This window comes from Phyllobates terribilis, unplaced genomic scaffold (assembly GCF_046119375.1).
Source record: "Phyllobates terribilis strain yellow unplaced genomic scaffold, ASM4611937v1 Scaffold_9__5_contigs__length_417890890, whole genome shotgun sequence".
In the NCBI taxonomy this organism is placed as follows: Eukaryota; Metazoa; Chordata; class Amphibia; order Anura; family Dendrobatidae; genus Phyllobates; species Phyllobates terribilis.
The window spans coordinates 328,089,627-328,112,158 of NW_027362769.1; positions in this window are offsets into that span (position 1 = coordinate 328,089,627).

Consider the following 22,532-nt stretch of genomic DNA (forward strand, 5'->3'; position numbering starts at 1 on the left):
AACAGCACTACTTCTGAATGTCACATTTCCACATTGTATAATGTGCCCTCCATAATCCTCTTTATAGTATAATGCACTCCCCATGGTCCTCCATCCTTCATATAATATAACAAACTCCTCGTGGGCCTCCAAAGAAAATAGTGCACTACCCATGCTCCTCCATAGATAATTTATAATGCACTCCCTATGGTCCTCCATAGAATATAATGCACTCCCCATGGTCCTCCATAAAAATAATGCTCTCCCCATGGTCCTCCATATAACAAAATGCACTCGCAATAGTCCTTCATATAATATAATGCACCCAATATGGTCCTCCATATAGTACAAGGCACCCCACAAATACCGCCACACCATGGTCAGATCACATTTTACCACCCCATAGTAACCGAGTAATACCACATACAAGGGAGAAATGTCGCCACACTATGACCAAACCACATATTACCACCACATAATTATCGAATAATACCACATACAAGGAACAAATACTGCCACACCATCACTAGATCACATATTACCACCACATAATTACCGAATAATACCACATACCAGGAACAAATACTGTCACACCATCATCAGACCACATATTACCACCATATAGTCATCGAATAATACCATATATAAGGGACAAACACTGCCACACCATGAGCAGACACATATTACCACCACATAGCAACTAAATAATACCACATACAAGGAACAAACCCCATATAATGCTCCATACAGAATAATGGACCCCATCTAATGCTCCATACAGAATACTGGGAACCATATATTGCTCCATACAGAACAATGGGCCTCATATAATGTTCCATTTAAAAATAATGGGCCTCAAATAATGCTACACACAGAACAATGGACCCCATATAATATTCCATACAGAATAATAGGCTTCATATTATGCGCCATATAGAATAATGGGCCTCATATAATGCTACATACAGAACAATGGACCCCATATCATGCTCCATACAGAATAATGGACCCCATATATTGCTCCATACAGAACAATGGGCCTCATATAATGTTCCATACAGAATAATGGGCCCCATATATTGCTCCATACAGAACAATGGGCCTCATATAATGCTCTATACAGAATAATGTACCCCATATAATGCTCCATACAGAATAATGGACCCCATATAATGCTTCATACAGAAAAATGGACCCCATATTGTTATGATCTGCAACATGTACTAAGGAAAGATAAGGGAAAACTGTCCCTATAGTAAAACTAAGCTGAATACCTATGATGTAGCGGGCTGCCTGTTCCTAGCGAACAGACCCGCCTTAGTCCTCTAGTCCTCGGCTAGTCTGAACGAAGACCTATAGCATAAGGGGAGGGGTCCCTAAAAGAACTAAGGACTGGGACAAAAATGGGACACCTCCTAAACAGAGAAGTTGTTGCAGAACACAAAAAGACAAACAGACAAAAAAAGTACTAGAGGTCCCAGAAGGACCAAACAAACTGACAGAGAAAGGCACAGAAGCACCTGGCTAGAGAAACAGTCAAACACTGAAGTCTAGCACAGTCAAAAGGGTGGAGCTGGAATATAAAGGCAGATGGTCACGTGACCGCAAAACACAAGATGGAAAAAACAAACAGGAGGGTTCTAACACATATATTGCTCCATACAGTATAATGGACACCACATAGTGCTCCATACAGAATAATGGACCCCATATAATGCTTCATACAGAAAAATGGACCCCATATAATAATCCATACAGAATAATAGACCCTATATAATGCTTCATACAGAGTAATGGGCCTCACATAATGCTCCATACAGATTAATGAACCCCATATAAAGCTGCTTACAGAATAATAAACCCAATATAAAGTCCAATACATAATAAGGGATCCCATATAATGCTCCATACAGAATAATGGACCACATATAATGCTGCATACATAATAATTAGCCCCATATAATGCTCCATACAGAATAATGGACTCCATATAATGCTCCATACAGAATTACTGGCCCCATATAATGCTCCATACGGAATAATGTGCCCCATACAATGCTCCATACAGAATAATGGGCCTCACATAATGCTCCACACAGAATAACTGGCAACATATAATGCTCCGTACAGTATAATGGATCCCATACAATGCTCCATACAGAATAATGGACCCCATATAATGCTTCATACAGAATAATGGACCGCATATAATGCTCCGTTCAGTATAATGGACCCCATGTAATGCTCTATACAGAATAATGGACCCAATATAATGCTTCATACAGAATAATGGACCCCAAAAATCCTCCATACAGAAAAATGGCCCCCGTATAATGCTCCATACAGTATAATAGACCCCATATAATGCTGCAGACTGAATAATTAGCCTCATATAATGCTCCATACAGAATAATGGACCCAATATAATGCTTCACACAGAATAATGGACCCCATATAATGCTTCATACAGAAAAATGGACCCCATATAATGCTCCATACAGTATACTGGACCCCATATAATGCCCCATACAAAATAATGGACCCCAAATAATGCTCCTTACAGAATAATTGGCCCCATATAATGCTGCATACAGAATAATAGACCCTATATAATGCTTCATACAGAATAATGGGCCCCATATAATGCTTCATACAGAATAATGGACCACATATAATGTTCCATACTAAATAATGGACCCCATATAATGCTCCATACGGAATAATGGGCCCCATTTAATGCTCCATACAGAATAATGGGCCCCATATAACGCTCCATACAGAATAATGGGTCTCATATAGTTGTAATACTCCATACAGAATAATGGATTCCATATAATGCTCCATACATAATAATGGGCGCAGGGCTCAGGGCTCCGACACTTGCCCCTGTGCCCTGGGTGCTGACGCCGGCCCTGCCCCCCATGGTCTTCCATAAAAAATAATACACTTGCCATGGTCCTCCATACAGTATAATGCATCCCATGGTCCTCCAAACAGTATAATGCACCCCTAAAGTCCTCCATACAACTTAATGCACCCCCATGGTCCTCCATATAATATAAAGCACCCCTATTGGTCCTCCATACAATATAATGCATCCCCCATGGTTCTCTATACAATATAATGCACTCCCCATGGTCCTCCATGCAATATATTGCACCCCCCATGGTCATCGATACAATATAATGCACCACTAATGGTCCTACATACAATATAATGCATTCCTAATGGTCCTAATCTTCCTCCATACAATATAATGCACTCCCTATGGTCCTCCATACAGTATAATGCAACCCCCATGGTCATCCATAAAGTACAATTCACCCCCAATTGTCTTCCATAAAATATAATGTACCCCCCATGGTCATCCATACACTATAATTCACTCCCTATGGTCCTCCATACAATATCATGCACCCCATGGTCTTCCATACAATATATTGCACTCCCCATGGTCCTCCATACAATATAATGCACCCCTAATGGTCCTCCATACAATATAATGCACCCCTAATGGTCCCAATGGTCCTCTATACAATATAATGCACTCCACATGGTCCTCCGTACAGTAAAATGCAAGCCACATGGTCATCCATAAAGTATAAAGCTCCACCCATGGTGCTCCATAAAATATTATGAACCCCCCATGGTCCCGCATACACTATAATTCACTTCTCATCGTCCTCCATACAGTATAATGCACCCCCATGGTCCTCCTTACAATATAATGGACCCTCATGGTCCTCCATACAATATAATGAACCCCCATGGTCCTCTATACAATATAATGCACCCCTAATGGTCATCCAAACAGTATAATGCACCCCCATGGTCCTCCATAAACTTTAATGCACCCCGCCTGGTCCTCCATACACAATAATTCACTACCCATGGTCCTCCATACTCTATAATTCACTCCCCATGGTCCTCCATACAATATATTGCACCCCCCATGGTCCTCAAAACAATATAATGCACCCCCATGGTCCTCCATACAGTTTAATGCACTCCCCATGCTCCTCCAAACAATATAATGCATCTCTAATGGTACTACATGCAATATAATGCACTCCCCATGGTCCTTCATACTGTATAATTCACCCCCATAGTCATGAATAATGTATAATGCACCCCCCATGGTCCTCCATAAAATATAATGCACCCCCCATGGTCCTCCATACACTATAATTCACTCCCCATGCATCTCCATACACTATAATTCACTCCCCATGGTTCCCCATATAATATAATGCATCCCGCATGGTTCTCTACACAATATAATGCACCCCTAGTTGTCCCCCTTACAACATAATGCATACCCCATGGTTCTCTATACAATATAATGCACCCCCAATCGTCCTCCATACAATATAATGCACTCCCTATGGTCCTCCATACAGTATATTGCAACCCCCATGGTAATCCATAAAGTACAATGCACCCCCAATTGTCCTTCATAAAATATAATGTACCCCCCATGGTCCTCCATACACTATAATTCACTCCCCATGGTCCTCCATACAATATAATGCACCCATTGGTCCTCCATACAATATATTGCACCCCCATTGTCCTCAAAACAATATAATGCACCCCATGGTCCTCCATACACTTTAATGCACTTCCCATGGTCCTCCATACAATATAATGCATCTCTACTGGTACTCCATGCAATATATTGCACTCCCCATGGTCTTTAATACAGTATAATGCACCCCCCATAGTCATCAATAAAGTATAATGCACCCACCATGGTCCTCCATAAAATGTAATGCACCCCCCATGGTCCTCCATACACTATAATTCACTCCGCATGCTCCTTCATACACTATAATTCACTCCCCATGGTTCCCCATACAGTAAAATGCATAACCCATGGTTCTCTATACAATATAATGCACCCCTAATGGTCGTCCATACAATATAATGCACCCCCCATGGTCATCCATAAATTATAATGCACCCCCCATGGTCCTCCATAAAATATAAGGAACCCTCCATGGTCCTCTATACAATATAATGCATCCCCATGGTCCTCCATACAGTATAATGCACCCCATCGTCCTCCATACAATATAATGCACTCCCCAAGGTCCGCCATACAATATAATGCACCCCTAATGGTCCTCCATACAATATAATGCACCCCTAATGGTCCCAATGGTCCTCCATACAAAATAATGCACTCCACATGGTCCTTCATACAGAAAAATGCAAGCCACATGGTCATCCATAAAGTATAAAGCTCCCCCCATGGTCCTCCATAAAATATTATGAACACCCCATGGTCCTGCATACACTATAATTCACTTCTTATCGTCCACCATACCGTATTATGTACCCCCATGGTCCTCCTTACAATATAATGGACCCTCGTGGTCCTCCATACAATATAATGCACCCCCATGGTCCTCTATACATTATAATGCACCCCTAATGGTCATCCAAACAGTATAATGCACCCCCATGGTCCTCCATAAACTTTAATGCACCCCCCATGGTCCTCCATGCACAATAATTCACTACCCATGGTCCTCCATACTCTATAATTCACTCCCCATGGTCCTCCATACAGTATATTGCACCCCCCATGGTCCTCAAAACAAAATAATGCACCCCCATGGTCCTCCATACACTTTAATGCACTCCCCATGGTCCTCCAAACAATATAATGCATCTCTAATGGTACTACATGCAATATAATGCACTCCCCATGGTCCTTCATACTGTATAATTCACCCCCATAGTCATCAATAAAGTATAATGCACCCCTCATGGTCCTCCATAAAATATAATGCACCCCGCATGGTCCTCCATACACTCTAATTCACTCCCCATGCATCTCCATACACTATAATTCACTCCCCATGGTTCCCCATATAATATTATGCATCTCGCATGTTTCTCTATACAATATAATGCACCCCTAGTTGTCCCTCCATACAATATCATGAACTGCCCATGTTCCTCCATACAATAAAATGCACTCGCATTGGTCTTCCATACAGTATAATGCACCCCCATGGTCATACCTAAAGTATAATGCACCCCCCATGGTCCTCCATAAAATATAATGAACCCCTGATGGTCCTCCATACACTATAATTCACATCTCATGGTCCTCCATACAATATAATGCACTCCCCATGGTCCTCCGTACAATATAATGCACCCCTGATGGTCCTCCATACAATATAATGCACCCCTAATGGTCCCAATGGTCCTCCATACAATATAATGCACTCCACATGGTCCTCCATACAGTAAAATGCATGCCACATGGTCATCAATAAAGTATAAAGCTCTCCCCATGGTCCTCCATAAAATAGTATGAACCCCCCATGGTCCTGAATACACTATAATTCACTTCTCATCGTCCTCCATACAGTATAATGCACCCCCATGGTCCTCCATACAATATAATGCACCTCCATAGTCCTTCATACAATATAATGCACCCCCTTTTCCTCCATACAATATAATGCACTCCTCATGGTCCTACATACAGTATAATGCACCCCCCATGGTCCTCCATACAATATCATGCACTCCCCATGGTCCTCCATACAGTATAATGCACCCTCCATGGTCCTCCATACAATATCATGCACTGCCCATGGTCCTCCATGCAATGTATTGCACACCCACATGGTCATCCATACAAAATTCTGCAACGCTAATGGTCCTCCGTACATTATAATGCACCCCTAATGGTCATCCATAAAGTATAATGCACCCTCCCCATGCTCCTCCATAAAATATAATGAACCCCTCATGGTCCTCCATACACTATAATTCACTTCTCATGGTAATCCATACAATATAATGCACCTCCATTGTCCTCCACACATTATAACGCACCCCCATGGTCCTCCATACAATATAATGCACCCACATGGTCCTCCATAAAATATAATAAACACCTCATGGTCCTCCATACACTAACATTCACTTTTCATGGTCCTCCATACAATATTATGCACCCCCATGGTTCTCCACACAACATAATGCACCCCCATGGTCCTCCATACAATACAATGCACCACCATGGTCCTTCATACAATATAATGCACCCCTAATGGTCTTCCCTACAGCATAATGCATCTTTCATGGTGCTTCACACAATATAATGCATCCCCATGGTCCTCTATTCAATATAATGCACCCAATGGTCCTCCACACATTATAATGCACCCCTATGGTCCTCCATACAATATAATGCACCCCCATGGTCCTCCATGCAATATAATGCAATCCCCATAGTCATCCATACAGTATAATGCACCCCCTCATGGCAGTCCATACAATATAATGCACCCCATGGTCCTTCATGCAATATAATGTATCTCCTGTGGTCCTCCATACAATATAATGCATCCCCATTGTCCTCCATACAGTATAATGCACGCCCATGGTAAGCCATAAAATATAATTAATTCCCCATGATCCTCCATACAATATAATGCATCCCCATGGTCGTTCATACAAAATAATGCACCCCCATGGTCCTCCATACAATACAATGCACTCCCCATGGTCCTCCATACAGTATAATGCACCCCCCATGGTCCTTCATGCAACATAATGCACTTCCCATGGTCCTCAATACTATATAATGCACTCCCCACGGTCCTTGATACAGTATAATGCACCCCCATGGTTCTCCATACAATAGAATGCACTCCCCATGGGTCTGCATACAGTATAATGCACTCCCCATGGTCCTCCATGCAGTATAATGCACTCCACATTGTCCGCCATACAGTATAATGCACCCCCATTGTCCTCTATACAATATATTGCACTGCCCATGGTCCTGCATTGAGTGTAATGCACTCCCCATGGTCATTCATACAGTATAATTCACCCCCCATGGTACTTCTTACAATATAATGAACCCCCATGGTCCCCCATACAAGATAATGTACTCCCCATGGTCCTCCATACAGTTTAATGCATCCCCCATACAATATAATGCACTCCCCATGGTCCTCCATACAGTATAATGCACTCCACATGGTCCTCCATACAATATAATGCACTCCCCATCGTCCTCCATACAATATAATGCACTCCCCATAGTCCTCCATACAATATAATGCACTCGACATGGTCCTCCATACTGTATAATGCACTCCCCATGGTCCTCCATACAATATAATGCACTCCCCATGGTCCTCCAAACAGTATTATGCCCTCCCCATGGTCCTCCATACAATATATTGTACTCCCCATGGTCCTCCATAGAGTATAATGCACTTTCGATGGTCCTCCGTACAATATAATGCACCCATAATGGTCCTCCATAAAATATAATGCTCCCATAATGGGCCTCCATACAATATATTGCACCCCCATGGTCCTCCATACAATATAATTCATCCCTAATGGTCCTCCATACAATATAATGAATCCCCCATGATTCTCTATACAATATAATGCACCCTTAATGGTCCTCCATACAATATAATGCACTCCCCATGGTCCTCCATACAATATAATGCACTCCCCATGGTCCTCCATACAGTATAATGCACTCCACATGGTCCTCCATACAGCATAATGCTCCCCCCCATGGTCCTCCATACAATATAATGTACTCCTCATGGTCCTCCATACAATATAATGAATCCCCCATGATTCTCTATACAATATAATGCACCCTTAATGGTCCTCCATACAATATAATGCACTCCCCATGGTCCTCCATACAATATAATGCACTCCCCATGGTCCTCCATACAGTATAATGCACTCCATATGGTCCTCCATACAGCATAATGCACCCCCCATGGTCCTCCATACAATATAATGCACTCCTCATGGTCCTCCATACAGTATAATGCACCCTTCATGGTTCTCTATACAATATAATGCACTCCCCATGGTCAACCATACAGCATAATGCACTCCCCATGGTCCTCCACCCAATATAATGTACTCCCCATGGTCCTCCATACGGTATGATGCACTCCCCATGGTCCTCCATTTAATATAATGCATCCGTAATGGTTCTCTATACAATATAATGCACTCCCCCATGGTCCTCCATAGAATAGAATGCACCCCTAAGGTCCTCTATGTAATATAATGCACTCTCCATGATCCTTCATACAGTATATGCACCCCCCATGGTCATCCATAAAATTTAATGCACCCCCATGGTCCTCCATACACTATAATTCACTCCCCATGGTCCTCCATACACTATAATTCACTCCCCATGTCCCTCCATAAAATATATTGCACCACCATGGTCCTTCATACAATATAGTGCACCCCCCATGGTCCTCCATTCCTCCATACAATACAATGCATCCCCCATTATCTTCTATACAGTATAATGCACCCTCATGGTCCTCCATACGTTTTAATGCACTCCCTATGGTCCTCCATGCAAAATAATGCAACCCAATATCCCCTAATACAATATAATGCACCCCATGGTCCTCCAAACAATATGATGCACCCCCATGATCCTCCATACAATATTATGCACCCTCCATGGTCCCCTATACAATATAATGTATCTCACATGGTCTTTCATACAATATTATGCATCCACATGGTCCTCTATACAGTATAATGCACCCCCATGGTCCTCCATACAATATAAGGCACACCCATGATCTTCAATACTCTATTATGGCCACCAGTTACTGATTTAAAAAATTAAATACAATAATCATCTCTCCTTGTTCCACCCGATGCTCCGGTCTGCTGAGCCTTTGGTGGAAAGAATTGCACATCTCAGAACAGTGGGCGCCCTGTAATGAAGTCATCGCGCCTGCGCTCTGACACGTCAGACGCCGAGGGAGAATGATGGGAGTGGAAGCTTCTGCTGACGCTCCCTCCTCCATCATCATTGCTCGTGATGACAGCTTGAGCCCCCCTCCAGTCGTCAGCAGGCAGTGCGGGTGCTGACAGGCAGAGGGAGACCCAGTGTAGGCGCTGACACCTGGCCACACCGGCTCACGGGCACCATAGCAGTGGCGTGGCCTGCCGCCATTGGCGTTAAGCCACTGTCCGCAGTTTATGAGCAGTGGCCGGTCTGTTAGGCATAAGTAAAGCTTCAGTGCCTCAGGATCGGGCCAGTTTTTGTCCCCCTGCACTTCTCCACTGCTGCAAAGGTAAAGCTGCCTGATATAGTAGTATTGGAGAGCGCACAGTTCTGGTCAGAGGCTTCACCATGCCACCCACCCAAAATGTCATCAGAATGTACACCACAAGTATAAGTGAAAAGTAATGGTTGGCAGAGGACAGGGTACTGGTTTATCATAAGGGATATAAATATTTTGACTCTGCTGGAAGTCTTGGGTTATGTTGAGTAGATGAGGAAAAAAATTTGAACTGTGATTTGCCAGGTGCTGATCTTTTGTATTTTGTTGCATTTTGGTGTAGCTTTGACACAGTTTACAACAGAAGAAGTGCAACAATCTCACTGCAATACACATCAAAGCAGCCAAGCAAGACAGGCATGATACCAGCCCAGCATTGTACAGCTGCAGATGTCACAAAACTTCCAATGGTCCATGTGGTTCCATGTGATGTCATGCTGCTCTGTGATGTCACGTTGGTCCATGGCTCCAGATTTCACTCTTCTAAGTGTTCCATGAAGTTACTTTCTGATGTCATACCGCCTTGTGACATCACATAACCAGTGACTTATGCACTCAGCCATCTTGATTCTTTCTGTGGATCTTTGCCGTCTGACGTGTGAAGGTGCACTTTTCTTGAGCTCAGTGAACTTTTGATTGTGTTAGTAGCACAATGAGTGATAGAGTCGGAAAAAAACAGAAAAAGATCTCCAACAGAGAAGAGACCACTAATTCTACCAAGAAGGATGGTCTCTTATGTCAGGATAGAGATGTCCCTCATAACACCAGAGAGGACGTCAATGGGGAGAGGAATTCTCCCAACTCACATTCTCTCCGAAGACCAAGAGAGAAGTCTGGGTCTCGGGACTCGAGGACCAGAGATGAGGCTCCTTATAAAAAAAGGAGATGCCTTGATGCTGGAGAGCGTCAGGCCCTTAACAGCCCTCAAAAAACTCAGGTGGACACCAGAGTTTTAAAGAGAAAGAGAGAAGAAGACCATGTGGAAGTGAAACAATCCATCACTGGAGGTGAAGGAAGGAGCCGATCCTGTATTAATGAGGCCAAAAGACCAAAACCAGACACCAACTTTTGCCCAATAGCAGGTAAGATGGGAAATTAATCATGAATGTCCTAAATGTATAAATTAGATGCTAAACACTTCTGTTACCGAGATACCTATATTCAAACCCTAGCAGTATGTCTTCTGCTGCAGGATAAAAGAGATTCTAGTTGAGTTAAAACAATGATCTTTATTGATACATTTTAAAAAACAAAAAACAAAGGAACAGGGTGGGACAAAAAACCTCCAATGGAGAGAGACAAGGGAGTAGCCTGGTTACATCAGATCCATTCTAATAATCAAATTGAAAATACAACTAGATCAATATAGGAGTATGGCACGACAGATAATATATTTCCTAGGGTAACAATGACACAATGCCTATATACAATATCGATACACGTGAAGATACCTGTCTCCTGAAGCAAGAGAACAAGGCAGGATAACATGCAAGATAAGATGGAAAATTAGTGTAATCAGGTGCATAATCCCAACTAATAGATGGTTGTATGTAAAACAAACTAACGACATCTTTATCGCCAAGCCTATTGGTGTGCAAAAAAATCAGATCCCATATGGACCATCTGTATTGACTCCAATTTTTCCAGATACTTTGCAATTATTAGCAGAGGAAACTGAGCTTGGTTTAGTGAATTTTCTTAACTGCCAGTGTATAAAAACGGATGATGCCATATGGATGACAAATCATCTATCTTTTTCAGGATAAAAATCAGACTTTTTCTTATTCTCTTATGTGTAATTTTTCCGAGTGATGATTTAATATTTTACCCTTTTTGTCTCACCAGGAGAAGGCTCCATCCAGACAGATGACATCTCGCCCACTGTGCCAGACACCCTGTCTGTGGAAAGTTTCACCTACCACAAGGTTCTTGGTCAAGGACACTTTGGAAAGGTTTGTGATTTTTATCTTTCTCCAATTTGTACATTTATTTAATGTCTATAAACTGCTAAACACATGAAAAGGTTAGATGGGTCACTTTCTGGTTAGAAGTGATCACCAACATCATTGATCAGAAATATAGTCAAGGCTGCCACCTTTGAAAAACAGCACCACACCTGCCTACAGGTTGTGTCTGGTATTGCAGTCAGGCTGCATTAAAGTCAAAGAGGCTGCATTGCAATTCCACATACAACCTGTAGACAACGATATGACGCTGTTTGGGAAGAAAGTAGCTACAGTATACTTTTGTGATCCAGGACAGACTCTTTTTAGCTGGTTAGAGGGTATTTTAATGCTTAGACTCTCAACAATTTCCTGTATTTGTAGGGAAACCGACATCAAATATTTAATATCACATGTGAAACGCAACATTACATGATGTTCAGTGAAACTGATGGACTTTGTGTGTGATGCACGGATGTGCCGGGTCCTCCAGAGCTAGAAACGCTCTTTATAGCCACTCTCTTCCTCTGGCTAATACAAATGGGCAGTGGCATACTGTGGGTTGCCCGGGGCAAGGCTAGGATTTTGTGTCCCCTAACCCATGGACCATTAGCATTCCCTGAGTCCCTACCACCAGTCCAGACATGAAGAGGCCATGGCGGGTACATGATGGTTGGGTTTCTGATAAGAATCTTCTCTGCTCTTGCAGATTATTGCACCTCGTACCCCAGATATCTTATTTCTGCTCCTCTTTCAGGTGTTGTTGGCCTCGGAGAAAGTTAGCGGACATCAGCTGGCAATTAAGATTTTAAAGAAGAGGCGGCTATTAAAGGAAAGGAGCACGACAGCGGCAATGAAAGAAAAGCTGTTGCTGCAGATTGCAGAGCGGAGCCCCTTCCTTTGCGCCTCGTATGCCACGTTCCAGACATCGGTAAGAGCTCCCGCTTCTATCATTGACTCCTTTTGACTCACCCCCTGGGCCAGTGCTGTAGTGCGGCGCGCGTGCGCGCGGGGGATACCCGGAGCCGGATCCGATGGGGGTAGTAGTCTTCGTGTGGCGGTGACCCGGTCCGCGCCCAGGGTGGTCAAACTAAGTGGCAGTTATTGGTATGATGGTATTAGTGTCCGACTACGCCACCCGTTGAATGCGGTTATGAAACCGCCGCTGCAGGGCAGACCGCTGAGGCCGGTGGTATAGGTGTGCAGCAATGTTGATATAACCCCCAACGGGAGAGGTATGGCCTCAGGGCAGCGGATGTGGGTGATGTTGGGAGTGATGGTGTGGATGTCCCAGCACTAACGGTGCGACAAGGAAGCACGGAGACGCGAGGGTACAGTTCAGGGCCTTTACTGATGGTACAAGGCAAATTCCCCCGGGAGTACTGGCTAGTAGTTGGGGCCTGGTTAGTCTGCGAGTAAGCCGGAGTTCCCCTGGCCAGGTGGAGTTGTAGGCCTTCCCCTTAGTCTGTACCCTTCCTGGCTACCCTGCTTTTGGCGGTTACAAGTAGCCCACGTCCCTGGGTATACCGTGTGGTGCTCACCCGTATGGCTGGTGACCTGGGGCCTCCTGCTAGCCTCCGCTCCGGGATGGCGGTGCTGGTCCCTTCGTTGTGACTGAGCCTCCGGGCTTTTGTGGCCAGAGGACCTGGAATCCCCTGCCGGATGGATTCTGCTGCTGGGTATATCTTAGTCCCCACAGCCTCGGACTCCTGTGTCCGGTTTTAGTACCTTCTCCCAGGGCGAGCTCTGCACAGCTCCAGCCCCTGGCGCTTCTCCTTGGCTCCTACAGAGCTCCTGATGTCTATCTGTCCCTGTTTCTGTGTGTCCAGACCAGACTCCGTCTCTGTCTGGAACTCCTCTCTCTAACCCTGCCTCAGCCCCAGTTTATGTAGGGGAAGTTCTTCCCCTCCCAGGACTGGGCAGGAGGTGTGGCATGCTTAGGATTCCTGCCCAGGAGACCTCCCACCTGCTCACAGACGTAATACTGCTATTACTGTGGAAACCAGTCCCCTGGGGTGCCACATTCCCCCCTAGTGAAATTTAGTACTCCCGGACTAAACATATTTTTTTTTTTCAAAACATAACAGGGTATAAACAATAACAATTAAATACATGAGATGGTCACGGCGTGTCCGTAACCGGGAAGCAATAAGGGTGTCCATTTCACCAAAGAACAGGGAGCCGTAACCAGGTAGGGGTCTGTCCTGCCCCGAGTCTTCAACAGTCTTTAGTCCATTCCTGGGTTACGCTCCAAACATATTTACAACAGAGTTCCGGTTACTCACTGTCCATAACCTGTCAGTCCATATAAAGAAATCTGTAACTGAAAAACATAATTAGCAACGGCTACAACAAAACAGGTAAACATAAAATAGTTAAAGCAACTAGCCAACTTAGATTCTCCAACGTACGGGCATCTGGCCTCTGGTAACCCTAGTCGACCTACGGAGCTCACTAACTGGTCCTGCACTACAGGGTGTAGGAGGTGTTATGGGCAGGCTGGGCAGCTTTCTGCGCACTCTTTGGCTCACTAGGGGCACGGCAGGCTCACTACTAGCAGAGGGTTGATCCTCCTGTACTGCTGGTGTGGACTCTTCTGCCTCTTGGGCCGGCTGCTTTTCCAGCTCTACTGGTTCCTCTGTAGGCACTTGCGGGGCTGGCTGGAGAAAGGTGAGGACGGGTACCACGACAGCACCGTTTACTTGTGTCCAAGACCGGGGGAAGTCTCCGAGTACAGTCCTCATCATTTCTTCCCTTTCCTCTGCGGGTCGAGGGTTTTCTTGATCTTCTTCTTCAGGGTTTTGCAGCTGCTCGGGACACTTCTTCAGGTGGTCTCTGGAGACAACGGCTGTGGTTTCTCCTCCATCCTTACTGATCACGCAAATCTTTGGGTTCTCATGGCTTGATGGCAGTACGGTGTACGGGTCCTTCTCCCACTGGTCGTCCAACTTGTGGAGCCGTCTTTTCCTCTTTAAGACCTGCTCTCCAGGTACCAGGGGAACAGCGGGAGCATACTGATTATAAGCCCTCTCTTGCCTTTCTCTAGCTTGAGACAGACTTCGCTCCACGCTCTCCTGCACTTTCCGATACTGCTGCTGCCGTCCTGTATCCCAGTCTGCCTCTGGTGAGGTGTCCTCGGGCGTCAGGACTCCCATATCCAGGTCGATAGGCAGCTTACCAGGCCTCGCTCTCATTAGGTAAGCCGGGGTACAGTTGGTGGAACCTACAGGAATGTGGTTGTATAGGTCCACCAGATCAGGCAGCTTCTCAGGCCACAGACTGCGTTCTTCCAGGGGCAATGTTTTCAGGAGGTCTATCACCACCTGGTTCATCTTCTCGCAGAGTCCATTAGTCTGTGGGTGATAGGGCGTTGTTCTTATCTTCGTGCAGCCATACAGGTTGCAGAACTCCTGGAAGACTTCCGCTTCGAAAGCTGGCCCTTGGTCTGTCAGCACTTGGTCCGGGTACCCGTGTGGACGGCAGAAGTGCTGCTGGAAGGCTCTAGCTGCTGTTTGAGCCATTAAGTCCTTGACCGGGACCACCACCAGGAACCGGGAGTAATGATCTACGATTGTGAGGGCGTAGACATACCCAGATCTGCTTGGAGCCAGTTTCACATGGTCCAGGGCTACCAGTTCCAGTGGCTGTCGGGTGATGATGGGCTGCAAGGGAGTCTTCTGGCTGGCACGGTCCTTCCTTCTTAGGTGGCACGGTCCACAGTCTCTGCACCACTTCTCGATGGCTCCTCTCATGCCTACCCAGTAGAACCGTTCACGCAACAAGAACTCCAGCTTCTTCCACCCAAAATGTCCTGCTCCGTTGTGGTACGCCTCCAGAATCATAGCCGCGTCTCGTCTGGGGACCACTACCTGCCAGGTCAACTCATGTGTTCGAGAGTTAACCATTCTCCGGCACAACTTCTTCCTGTAGAGGAACAGCCTACTTTTCTCCTTCCACAGTTGCTTAGTCTCTTCTGGGGCGTCTGGGTCCAGACTGGCATCGGCTTGGGTCAGCATTTCCTTCACCAGACGGACTGCAGGATCACTGTCTTGCGTCTCCGCCCAGTTGTAGTGGGGCAAGGGATTGAACGTCGCGGAGCGCCTGTCCTTCACACGGTGGGAATACAGGGTAATCCCATGACGGTGGAACGCAGGGAGCTCAACTTCTTCCAGATCTTCTGGATCTTCCCCTACGTCCGGTAAGTTCGGCATTCTAGACAGGGCATCCGCGTTGGCATTTGAGCGTCCTGCCCGGTATTTGATGGTGAATTCAAAGTTGGACAGGCGAGCCATCCATCTCTGTTCCAGAGCACCGAGCCTTGCAGTGTCCAGGTGTGTCAACGGGTTGTTATCCGTGTACACGTTGAATTTGGAGGAGGCAAGGTAATGCTTGAAACGTTCGGTCACTGCCCACACTACTGCCAGGAACTCCAGCTTGAATGAGCTATAATTCTCAGGGTTCCTCTCGGTGGGTCGTAGCTTTCGGCTAGCGTAAGCGATTACTCGTTCTTTTCCTTGCTGGATCTGGGACAGCACGGCTCCTAGCCCTATGTTACTTGCGTCCGTGTGGAGGATAAAGGGCTTGCTGTAGTCTGGATATGCCAGGATTTCATCCCCCGTGAGGGCCATCTTCAGCTGGCAAAAGGACTCCTCTTCCAGCTTTTCCCACGTGAAGGGCGGCTTCTGGTTTTTGGCTTTTCGAGATTGACCTATCAGGAGGTCCTGCATAGGGGCTGCCATTTTGGTGAAACCGGGAATGAATCTTCGGTAGTAGCCTACCAACCCGAGGAACTGCCGCACTTCCTTTATGCTGGAGGGTCTTGGCCAGTCCTTAATCACGGTGATCTTATCAGGGTCAGGAGCAACTCCGTCAGCACTCACCACGTGTCCCAGGTATTGCACCTTTGGTTTCAGGAGGTGACACTTGGAGGGTTTCACCTTTAGTCCGTAGTTTGCCAGAGCTTCGAACACTTCTGCCAGGTGTTTCAGGTGGTCCTCGTAGGTCTTGGAATAGACGATGACATCGTCCAGGTATTACAGGACAGTCTCGAAGTTCCGGTGTCCCAGACAGCATTCCATCAACCGTTGGAAGGTTCCTGGTGCGTTGCAGAGCCCGAACGGCATACAGTTAAATTCTCTGAGACCCATCGGGGTGGTGAATGCGGTCTTCTCTCGGTCTGCCTCTGCTACAGGAACCTGCCAGTACCCGCTAGTGAGATCCAAAGTAGAGAAGAAATTAGCAGATTTTAATGCAGCTAAGGACTCTTCTATCCTTGGTAACGGGTACGCATCTTTGTGTGTGATACGGTTGACCTTCCTGTAGTCTACACACATTCTCATAGTGTTGTCCTTCTTTTTCACTAAGACTAGTGGAGCTGCCCAGGGGCTACAGCTGTCCCTGATTACCCCAGCCTCCTTCATGTCTCTAAGCATCCCCTTGGCGTGTTGGTAGTGTGCCGGGGGTACGGGTCGGTATCTCTCCTTTATGGGAGGATGGTCTCCCGTGGGGATGTGGTGTTCTACCCCCTTTACTCGCCCGAAGTCTAACGGGTGTTTACTAAACACTCTCTCGTACTCTTGAACCACCCGATAGACTCATTGTTTCTGGTGTGAGGGAGTGGAGTCAGTACCCAGATGTAGTTGCTGACACCAGTCCTCCACTGGTTTCTTAGAGCCGTTACCTTCCTCTGGTTGAGATGGAGGCAAGGGTTCCACGGCCTGTACAGAATTCTGGTTTATGGTGAACAATTTAGCTAGCGTGGCATACCGGGGCAGGTGTACTTCTCTCTCCCCGATATTTATGATGCGAACGGGCACCCTCCCATGGCGTACATCGACCACCCCCCGTGCTGTCAAAATGGTGGGCCTACTGTCTGAGTAGACGGGTTCTACCATTGCTTGGTAGTCTCTACCTCTTAGACCAATAGCTGCCCGGCACCAAATCATCATCTCACTTTTTGGGGGCATGGCAATAGGGAACGGGTCACACATTCTTACGCTACCTATCTCACCACCAGATAGTTCCACCTGTTGCCGCTTCATCAGTGCCCGGATCTCTTTTTGGAGCACACGGTGCTGGCCGGAACTGGCGTTCTTGGCAACCTGCTGTAAAATGAGAATCACCTCTGCAAGACAATTTTCAATTACATTGGTTCCCAGGGTGATTCTAGGGTGACTCTCATGACGGTCTATGTCCACTATAATCAGTCCTTGTGCCGCCAGTTCGACTTTACCGATTTTAATGGTCACCTCCTTGAATCCCACCTGCGGCACGGGCTGACCATTGCTGGCGATGATACTCAGGTCGTCGTCTGGGTAGCGGGTTATGTCCGAATCATTCCAGTACTGCTTGAAGAGCACGTACGGGATGGTGGTGACCTGTGACCCAGTGTCTAGTAGGGCACTCATAGGAATGCCATCCAGTACCACAGGCAAGATTGGACGTCCCCCTACGTATTTATCACGCCAGTTTGATGGGCCTGATGGTCTTATGCCTGGGGGTTGGCCCTCTACCCCAGGTTGTGCCCGTTTAAATGACAGTACCTTGCCACATGTCCGGGTTGATTGCAGCGGCGGCAGATGGGTCGTCCGTCTTCGTTGTATCTGTCGCTGGGTCATCCTCTGGCCGGTAGGGTCCTCCTCAGTCGGCGCCACGGGACGTCCTCCGGTCCGGATGCCAGCTGGATCTTTCCTGGAGAAGAGACCTGTAAAGACTGCACAGTTCTGGTTAGCGCGGCAACGCTCTTAGTCAGCTCTTGGACCTGATGGTGCAGGTCTGTAGCCGGGTCACTGTTTAAAGCCTGCGCATCAGCTCCCACAGGCCCTGCAGACAAGGGCGCCGTCTCCTGGTGATAAGTGATAGCAGGGCGCCTGTTGGTCACAGCGCCACCTGGTGCCGGTTCTCGGAGCACCCGGATGGCTCTGTCCTTGAACTGTGCAAAGTCCAGGTCAGGGTCCTGTAAGGCCATTGCCCGCAACTGGGTTCGGTGGGCATTGCACAGTAGACCCTCAATAAATTGTTCAGTCAACAGCTTATCTTCATTTCCCACGCTGTCAGGGTCTGCCTGCTTAATGGCTCTCAGGGCCTCTTGTAGGTTTAGAGCATAGTCTCTTATACTCTCATGTGCCCGTTGTTTGCACCCATAAAATCTTAGTTTTATTTCGGCTGAGGTGCGGGTGTCAAATGTGTCTTTCAGCCGGGTTAGTATGTCTCTGACAGTCCTCTTCCTCCCAGGTGGCCAGGACTTTACCTCCCTTTGGGCTGCCCCGATTAATTGGGCCACCAGGATGCTCACTTTTTGCGCCTCCGTGAGGGGATACACCTGGAAGAGGCTATCCAGCCTTTCTCTGAAGTCATTTAGGGTTTGTGACTCCCCTGAGTACTGGGGTAGCCAGGCTGCCCCCGGGATATAGGGCATGGTGAAAGGCATGACCGCAGCAGCGGTGGCGCTGGCGGCGGCTGTGGCGGTGAAGCTCTCCTCCGTATCCGACATCCTCCTCCCCCCTAGTGGACCGTGGCCTACCTTGCGATGATCCTCTTCCGTAGGCCGGGGCTCCGCAGTGGATCGTCAGGGTTGAGGACCTTCCGTCGCGCTCCTGTGACGTCGGCGTCTGCTGGGCTCCTTCCAGGACCTTACGCAACGTCCGGACATGAGGCGGGGCTTCAGTTCTCGCGGGCTTTCGGAGTCCACGCCCCTCTTCTTCCCGCGCGGCGCCCTCAGGATGGCGTCCAATGGCGGGAAAACTCCACGGATGGCGGGAAGAAGGTAGAAGATGGCGTCGGATGGCGGGAATCGGCTCCAGATGGCGGGAAACGACTCCGGACGGCGGGAAACTTCACCACAGGTAAGTATAAAAGTCTCTTTTTTCAGGCACGCAGTACCCGGTGGTTGCGGGCACGTAATCCTGCCGACTACGCCAAAGTTGACTCACCCCCTGGGCCAGTGCTGTAGTGCGGCGCGCGTGCGCGCGGGGGATACCCGGAGCCGGATCCGATGGGGGTAGTAGTCTTCGTGTGGCGGTGACCCGGCCTGCGCCCAGGGTGGTCAAACTAAGTGGCAGTTATTGGTATGATGGTATTAGTGTCCGACTACGCCACCCGTTGAATGCGGTTATGAAACCGCCGCTGCAGGGCAGACCGCTGAGGCCGGTGGTATAGGTGTGCAGCAATGTTGATATAACCCCCAACGGGAGAGGTATGGCCTCAGGGCAGCGGATGTGGGTGATGTTGGGAGTGATGGTGTGGATGTCCCAGCACTAACGGTGCGACAAGGAAGCACGGAGACGCGAGGGTACAGTTCAGGGCCTTTACTGATGGTACAAGGCAAATTCCCCCGGGAGTACTGGCTAGTAGTTGGGGCCTGGTTAGTCTGCGAGTAAGCCGGAGTTCCCCTGGCCAGGTGGAGTTGTAGGCCTTCCCGTTAGTCTGTACCCTTCCTGGCTACCCTGCTTTTGGCGGTTACAAGTAGCCCACGTCCCTGGGTATACCGTGTGGTGCTCACCCGTATGGCTGGTGACCTGGGGCCTCCTGTTAGCCTCCGCTCCGGGATGGCGGTGGTGGTCCCTTCATTGTGACTGAGCCTCCGGGCTTTTATGGCCAGAGGACCTGGAGTCCCCTGCCGGATGGATTCTGCTGCTGGGTATATCTTAGTCCCCACAGCCTCGGACTCCTGTGTCCGGTTTTAGTACCTTCTCCCAGGGCGAGCTCTGCACAGCTCCAGCCCCTGGCGCTTCTCCTTGGCTCCTACAGAGCTCCTGATGTCTATCTGTCCCTGTTTCTGCGTGTCCAGACCAGACTCCGTCTCTGTCTGGAACTCCTCTCTCTAACCCTGCCTCAGCCCCAGTTTATGTAGGGGAAGTTCTTCCCCTCCCAGGACTGGGCAGGAAGTGTGGCATGCTTAGGATTCCTGCCCAGGAGACCTCCCACCTGCTCACAGACGTAATACTGCTATTACTGTGGAAACCAGACCCCTGGGGTGCCACACTTTTACCCCTTAGCCCATTTATATATAATCAGCATAATTCTAGTATAGTATTATATGATGTAGTATTATGTGAAGGACATCACCTGCCCGATATCGGCAAAAGGGGCTTATAGACATGGTCCCAAATGGGGGTTTCCGGGACGTTTTGAGGATCTTAAAATGAGCAGCAAATTTTTGGGTGAAACATAAAATGAACCATGACGGGTCACATCTTCATGTTCAAGGGTGACTACTTTACATATAATCACTGGAAACTGTCAGCAGGTTTGCCTTCAGAGGCAACCCCCACAATTCATTCTTTTATGGATCACTCTGAATTATATTTTTTATTTAACGTTGTCTTCTCCGTCTCCCCAGGATTATCTCTTCTATGTGATGGATTACATGTCTGGAGGAGACCTCCATCATCTGATTAAGACCAAAGCCCCATTTGACATTGAGACCACCAGGTAAGATTGGCCGGGGGTCTATAGAGTGAGCATAGGGGGTTATACAAGGGTTATAGAACTACTGTTGTTTGTCCAGGATGATTGATGACATCCAGTATGGCGGTTACTGTCATCCACCCGGCACAAGCTCCAGGAGAGAACAGATCTGCAGATGTGCAGCAATGCGTCCTCCATATCAGTGCGGATGAGGAACGGGGACGATTGACATGTTTTTCTCTCTTTCCAATCAGGTTGTACATGGCTGAACTTACCTGCGGCCTCCAGTTCCTCCATTCCAGAGGCATTATACACCGGTAATGAATTCTAGAATATTCTCTTATAATATAGGTCATTGTATAGATTATTCCTGGGTTATTGCGGGTGGGAGATTTACCCCTTACATCCAGATACATCCAGATACACAACTAAACACACACTATACATTCAGATACACACAATATATATTTCCAGATACACACCTCTACATATAGATATACACACAGATATACTCACTATATATCCAGATACACACCTTTATATACTGCTGTATACATACATGTAGATAAATTCACAATATTTCTATCAGTTTATCCACATTCTGTCTTTCTAATAACTAATTTTTCTTCTCTTCCAGAGACCTGAAGCCATTAAACATCTTCATAGACGGTGACGGCCACGTCAGGATCGGGGACTTCGGCCTCGCGAAAATCAATTTACATGAAGATCAGAAAGTTTCTGGATATGCAGGAACCCGGAGATACATGGCTCCTGAAGTAAGGAACACGTCATCATATTAGATAGTGATTACTGGATTTCCTGTTATTAATACCAGATCATCAGGTTAAGAACGCAGACGTTCCCCCCCAACCACACATTATACAGGGGCATCAGTGGACACATACCTCACAGATATCCCCCATACACTGGACAATTACCACACAGATGCCCCCATACACTGGACACTGGTAGATCCCACCGGGCTGCAACAGCCCCCCGCTTTCATCCAGAACACTGCACCCCTTCTGGTGTGAGTCTCGCCCCCTTCGGACCCCCATACTGTACAGTACATGGAGGTCTGTTG